The sequence below is a fragment of the Tupaia chinensis genome, unplaced genomic scaffold (genome assembly GCF_000334495.1).
Source record: "Tupaia chinensis unplaced genomic scaffold, TupChi_1.0 Scaffold000115_1, whole genome shotgun sequence".
Lineage (NCBI taxonomy): Eukaryota > Metazoa > Chordata > Mammalia > Scandentia > Tupaiidae > Tupaia > Tupaia belangeri.
The window spans coordinates 3,178,686-3,185,920 of NW_006159579.1; the positions used below are offsets into that span (position 1 = coordinate 3,178,686).

Below are 7,235 nucleotides of genomic sequence, written 5' to 3' on the forward strand. Positions count from 1 at the left end.
GGGCTGGGCCGCGGGGTGCGGGCCCGGGGCGCGGAGCGGACAGTGCTGGGGGGTGGGGGGAGTAAGCGCTAGGGCCGGAGCCTGAGCTTTGCCGCCCGCTGGAGAACCCCATCACCATTCCCTACTGTTGTCTTGCGCTTTGGGGACGCATTTTCTTTTATTGGCTTTTTTATCCCATTTTGGGGTGCACACCCCTTTCTCAAGACCCCGAATATGGGAGTGTTCCATTTCTCCATAGTTATGAAAATCTGGGCGGCACCCCATTTCTTAATCACCACTTTCTGGGATTTCAATGGCAATTTTCAGAGCTCCCTAAACTGAGGGTGTTCACCCTTTCCTTAGCCCCCTTAAACTTGGAGCACACTCCCATTTTTAAAATTTCCAATTTCAATATGCACTCTCTTTCAGACTTGAGAGTTCATCCCATTATCGAGTCCCTCAAATTCTGAGGTCCAATAACCAAAGTTTTAGGATACTTTCTTATATCTCACAAATAAAGGGGAGGATCTTTTCCAGGCCCCAAATCTGACAACATGCTTTCCAGAATTTCTTAAATTTAGGGTTAACTTCCTTTCCTCAGTCTTTCAAACCTGGAGTGCACCTCATTTCCAGAGTCTATTGAAAATGAAATCCGGATCCTGAAGTTTATGAATACATATCTCAGTTCACAAATAAGGGAATTCATTACATTTTTCACTCTATACTTGGGGCTGCACCTTATTCGTTATTTATCCAAATCAAAGTATTTTCTGAGGGAGACTTATTTTCAGACGATTTCTTGTGCCCCCTTCCCGCAGTGTATGACGTGTACCCCTTTTAGTTTTACAAATTTTGGGATGCAGTTACCTTCTGGGTGTTACTTAAACCTATGTGGACCATTTTCGAGCTTGTTTGCCATCCTGAAACATTTTCATTCCTCAGTTTCCTTCCCTCTTTGGAGCCACATTCCTCTTTAGGTGCTCCCCCAGTTTGGTCAGTGCACCCATTTCCTCTTCCTTCCTCTTGTGAGTGCATATCTTTGTTCAGCTTAGCACTTTCTCTGTGCTTCTGTGATCCTTTTTTCTGAACTGACTTCCTAGTTGCTCTTGAATTCCCTTCCCTTCTAGGAAGAATCTCTCTCCTAAAGGGGTACCTGCGTGTGGCCTTTCACTTGTCTACTCTTTTATCTTTCTGCAAGCAGGAGCACCTCTCTCTAGGCTTGCCCTGTCCCCAGGCATTTTTCTGGTTTCTGACTCCCCTTGGATGCTGTTTTGCATAATGAGTAGTTGTAGAGATTTCTCTCTTCCCCTTGTGCTGGAGATGGCCTTAAGTCTACAAATGACTTTGGCCCCAGTGCGCTGGATTCACACTGGAAAGGATTCTCCTTAAATTTCTTTGGTTGGATACAGGACTCTTAATCCATCTTGGGGCTTCCTGTGATATTCTGGTTGAGGGGCCAGCAGGTGTTGCGATGTTTAAGGTGCTGGACTTCGACAGGTCTGATTGCAGTTTGAGTCCTGGGCCTGGTGGTTTAAAAATCATGCTGGGTGTGTGTGCATGCATCTCCAAAATCCCAAGAGAGTGGAGGAAAAAGGATTGCAGTGTGGCCATCCCCTGGGGGGGGTGATTTCTCACTTTCCTTTTTTTTTTTTAAGAATTAGTTTATTTCATATCATTTCATGTTGTTATTATTTTAATTTGACCAGAGAGAGACATAGAGAGAGAAGGGGAAAGTGAGAAAGCAAGTCGTCAGGTCAGGGACTTGAACCGTCTTTGACCATGTGAGAGTCCAGCACCTTAACCTGCTGGCTTCCCTCTTGCTATCCCTTTCTGTCTGGTGAGCACACTCACCCTATGGCCACAACCTAAAAAAAAAAAAAAAGATTCTGGGTAGGTAAGTACTGTTTTTCCTTTTTTTAAATCTTGTATTGGGAAAACAAAACAAAACAAAAAACTTCCAAGAGAGTTTTCTAGAACTGCTTCTATCCCATAAGTTTCTTCCCTGCATTAGCTTGCTTTCTTTTATCAGGAAAAAAAATTTTTTTTTTTTTGAGCAATCCCTTGGACATCTTTTTGTTCTTGTGCTTGGGTGTAGGTGACATATTAATATTTATCTCTTCCTATCATCCTCTCACATATCTATCTCCTAATCTTGCCCCAACTCCCATTTTAAAATCTCCTACTATCTGGGATCTCCTGTCTCTTAAGAGTTTCTCAGTAGGTTCTTTCTTTTGTAGTTCCCTCTGATTTTCTAGATCTTACTCAGCTTTTCAGTCTGAGCCCCCAACCAGATTAATTTCTCCACAGCTGGAATCTCAAGTGCTTAAGGGGTATAATGACACTTTCTCCTTTTGGGAAGTACTTGAATGTGCAGCTGTGTGAGGCCTCAGTGGGAGATAGAGAAACTGCACCAGTAAGAAAAGACAGGAAAACACAGTATTTATTTTCAGGACTAAGTCCTTCTGAATCTCATTTGGGAACTGAATGTTTGACAAGCACCTGCTTCCTAAGGATGCTGGGAGATTTAATGGTACTTCCAGAAACCTATAGTAATTTATGGGACTTGAGGAGAAGTTCTCTGAACAATGGTTCATAATGAATCATTGTTACAGTTTCAGAACAACTAAGCCATTTTATATTTCATGTCCAGGAAAGCCATAGAACTAAGTTGTGTTTTTTCAGGAAGTGAAATAGATCCCACATTTAGATCATGTGGTCATTAGTAAGTACCAACCTTATAAGAAACATTGGAGGTGTATCTGAGCTATATCTAATAAATTTGATGTATGGAAAGGGAACAGATACTTTGTTTCTTTATTTGGCTCTTTGTACTTTATGTGTGTACTGTTGTATAGTGCACCCTTAAAGTATTCTACACCAGTGTTTCTTGAACTTGGATACGCATACAGATCACCTGGGGGGGTGGTCTTGTTAAAATGCTGATTTTGAGTTAGTAGGTTTAAGATGGGAGCTGTTGGGACCAGCAGTTAGTGTAATGGCTGTGTCGCTGGACTCCCACGTAGTTGACCGCGGTTCGAGTCCTGGACCCAGTGGCTTAAACTCATGCTGGATGCGTGTGTGCGCGTGCCCAAGATCCCGAGAGGAGAATGGAGGAGAAGGGATCGCGGTGTGGCCATCCCCTCTGGGGGTGATTTCTCACTTTCTGCCCTTCTGTCTCTCTCTGTCTTTCTGGCAAGTGCACGCGCCCTATAGCAAAAGCCTCTCAAAAAAAAGAAAAAAAGATGGGAACTGTCTTCCTTTCTGGTTTGCAGGTGATGCTAGTGTTACTGAACTATCCATAGAGTAGTGAGGTTTCATACCCAAAGGTTTGTTTCCCTGTAGGGCCAGCAGGTGTAGTGGTGGTGAAGTTGTTGGACTCCCACATGGTTGACTGTGGTTTGAGTCCCGATCTGGCAGCTTGCTGCTCACTTTATCTCTCCTCCGTCTCTCTCTGGTGAGTGCCTATGCCCTATAGCAAATTAAGAAAAAAATAATAAAATAAATAATTTTTTAAAAAGAAAAAGATTTCCCTGTAAATATAGGAAGGTAGTGGTTAGGCTTATGCTAGGGTATTGCTTTCCATTTTCCCTTTTATGTTTATTTTAAAGTTTGTACAAGGTCATCATCCTCTTGTGAGAACTATTAATTATACTCAATTAGTTATCCCAGCATTTAGCTTTTTAAAGCATGGTCAGATTTTCTCTAAGAGTTTGGTTTTGATGTATTTTTGTCAAATTTAAATGCTTAAGTATTTCTTACTTAAAGGTAGATGTAATTCTTGGCATCGAACTGTTCTAGTAAATATTGCATAGTCAACTTTTCTCCTGGGTTCTTCACCTGTCATCCTGCAAAAAAGGGGATCTGCAATACTCCAGATCAGCAGGGGCACAGAGGTTGGAATTTGCCAGTAGTCTTTCCTGGTTTTCTGGGTTCTGGAAATGGCCCTGGGAAAGGCCAGGGTATAGGTAGGTGCCTAGTTTGTGAATAGAAGCTGCTGGCTTGCATCTTCGTTGGTGCTCCAGAAAGACAGAATGCTGGTGAGAAGATGATTTTCTTTCATGGGGGTCATGGTTATGATGCTTTTTCTCCTTCTGTCCACCCATGTCCAATCTATTCTGAGTCTCAGTGGGTTTTTCCTTTCTGACAGTCTTGGGCCATCTGTACCTGTTTCCCTGGCTGTCACCTGTCATGGCCCTCTTCCAGCATGATCCATTTCCAGGCTCTAATCAGGACAAACCTGAATGACTAGACTCTTTTATGTCCCTGGTCCTCCCCCAGTCCCCATTCCTCACATGAATGTCAGATCCTCTTCAATAACGGATTTGATCTGGCTTTGGCTCTAGTCCCAGCTCTTACACTCACTAAGACCTCAGGCAAGTCATTTAATGCAAGAGGGTCTTATCCTCCCCATTATAAAATGAGGGACTGATTATCTCCAAGGTCTGCTCTGCTCTGGTCTTTGTCAGTACCTTGGTTAGAAACCCAGTTTTCTGTGGGAGCTTCTTGTAGCAGATTTCATTTCCTTCGCGTGCCTATTGGGCAGCCTGCCAGTTATTCTCCTGTGCGAGTCATTTCTGCCACTTTCTCTTAGCCAAGGCAGCCAACCTGTCTTCACGCCCAGCTTCAACATTCTTTTTGTCTCTATGTCCTCTGCTAGTTCCATGCTGTATTTCATTCAAAACTCTTTACAGTTCTCAAAGTCTTCCTCCTTGAGTTCTCAGTCAATGTTAGCCACTAACCTGCCTTGCTAAGATAGAAGCTGTGGTTTACATACAATCATAGATGTAAGCAACAACTACAGGTTCTCTTATCTGATGTATATTTAAACACGTTTGCCTTTCCCCTACACCTCAGCTTTCTTTTTGCTTTGAATGATCAGGGCAGGTAATGAAACATAAAGATACAGAAGGTAATTTATTTTAACCTTTGGCTGAGATTTGGGGATAGTGAGATGTACTGCTTCTAACCCCCTTCCCCCAAAATCTCCTATATCTGTGGGAATCAGCTACCTGGTACCTCTTCTTAGATTTTATTTTATTTGAAAACAATTTTTCTTTTTCTTTTTGGAGAGATTTTTGCTATAGGGCGTGTGCACTCGCCAGACAGACAGAGAGAGACAGAGAGATAGAAAGCAAGAAATCACCCCCCAGAGGGAATGGCCACACCGCAATCCCTTCTCCTCCATTCTCCTCTTGGGATCTTGGGCATGCACGCACACGCGCCCGGCGTGAGTTTAAGCCACCGGGTCCGGGACTCGAACCACGGTTGACTACGTGGGAGTCCAGCGACATAGCCATTACGATAACTGCTGGTCCCAATTTTTCTATTTTTAAGAGAGATTTTTGATGTAGGGTGTGTATGTTTGCCGAGAGAGACAGAGACACAGATAGAAAGAACTCACCCTTCAGGGGGAATGACCACACTCTAATCCCTTCTCTGTTCTCTTCTTGGATTTTGGGCACACATGCATAGGCGCCTGGCATGAGTTTTAAGCTGCTGGGCCTGGGACTCATACTACAGTTGACTATGTGGGAGTCTAGCAACGTAATCATTATGCCATATGCTGGTTCCATCAAAATTTTTGTTTTTTTAGAATAATTTTATTTTGAGGACTGGCAGGTGGCGTGGTCGTTGAGAGTGCTTGGCTCCCACCATGGTTCAAGTCTCAGACCTGGTGGCTTGCTTTCCCTGTCTCTCTCATTTTCTCCCACTCTGTCCCTTTTTGCTCAAATCAAAATAAATAAAGTTAAATAAAGAATAATTATTTAGGGGCTAGCAGGTGGCATGATGGTTAAGGTACTGAATTCCCACATGGCTAACCACGGTTGGAGTCCTGGACCTGGTAGCTTGCTTTCTCAATTTCCCCTCAATCTCTTTCTTTCTTTATCTTTCTCTGTTCAACTAAAGTAATAATGATGATTATGGTGAATAAAATTAAATTAAATAATTTTTTAAAAAATGAATTATCTTTTAAAATTTTATTCATTGTCATTATTTTTGATTTTTCATTATTTTGAAGTTGACCAAAGAAGGAGAGAGAGAGAGAGATGGAAAGTGAGAAAGCAAGCTGCTAGGTCTGGGCGTCGAACTGAGGTCAGCCATATGAAAGTCCAGCCACCTTAACTACCATGCCACCTGCTGGTCTCTAAAAATTTTTAAAAATTAAATGTTGTTTATTATTATTTTAAAAATTTGCTATAGGTCATGTGTGTTCACTAGAGACAGAGAGAGGAGGGAGGGGAATGAGAAAGCAAGCTGCCAAGTCCGGGACTTGAACTGCTGTAGGCCATGTGAGTCTCCAGCACCCTAATCACAATGCCACTTGTTGGCCCTTCTTCCTAGATTTAAAAAAAAAAAATCATTATTTATTTATTTAAATTTGACGAGAGAGAGAGAGAGAGAGAGAGAGAGAGAGAGAGAGAGAGAGAGAGAGAGAGAGAGACACGCGCTGTGGGTGTGAGAATCCAGCACCCTTAGCCACCTGCTGGCCCCTCATTATTATTTTTAAACAATTTGACAACAGAGAGAAAGAGAGAAAGTGAGAAGACAAGTCATCAAGTCCAAGACTTGAACCATAATTGGCCACATGGGAGTCCAGCATTCCAACCACCTCGCCATGTGCCAGCCTCTCTTTCTGTATTTGAAGGGTCCTTAAACTCCTTATCTGAAATTTGTTTGTTTGTTTTTTAGATTTTTGCCATGGGACTGGAGAGAGATGGCAGGTGTGTGGGAGGATGAAAAAGTCACCTCCCAGAGGTGATGGCCATCCCACAATCCCTTCTCCATTCTCCTTTTGGGATTTTGGGCATGCATGCGTATGCATCTGGCATGTTTTTCAAGTTGTCAGGTCTACGACTTGAACTGCAGAGTTGGCCATGTGGGATCCAGCCAACTGCCTTAACCTCAATGTCATGTGCTGTCCCCCGATCTGAAATTGTTTAAAAAATTTTTAAGTTGCCAGAGGGCTGTATGTGCTCACTGAGTAAAAGAGAGAGAGATAGAAAAGGCACTCCCCCCCACCCCCGCAACACACACATGATGGGGCATAGTCACACCATAATCCTTCCTCCATTTGTCCATCTTGTTAGGATTTTGGCCTATCTGAAATTTGAAACTGTACCCCAAGTGCAAACGCCGTTTATAAATTAATTCTGGGGGCCAGCAGGTGGTGCGATGGTTAAGGTCCTGGACTCCCACAGGACTGACTGCTGTTCGAGTCCTAGGCCTGACTGCTTGCATTTTCACTTTCTGTCTCT

General features: G+C 43.1%; 1 protein-coding gene across 2 annotated transcripts in view; it reads left to right on the forward strand.

Moving 5' to 3' along the window:
* The window catches only part of PHF20 (PHD finger protein 20), a 168,593-nt gene that overhangs the window by 917 nt on the left and 160,441 nt on the right, over positions 1-7,235 (forward strand). The gene's annotated exons all lie outside the window — the stretch shown is intronic.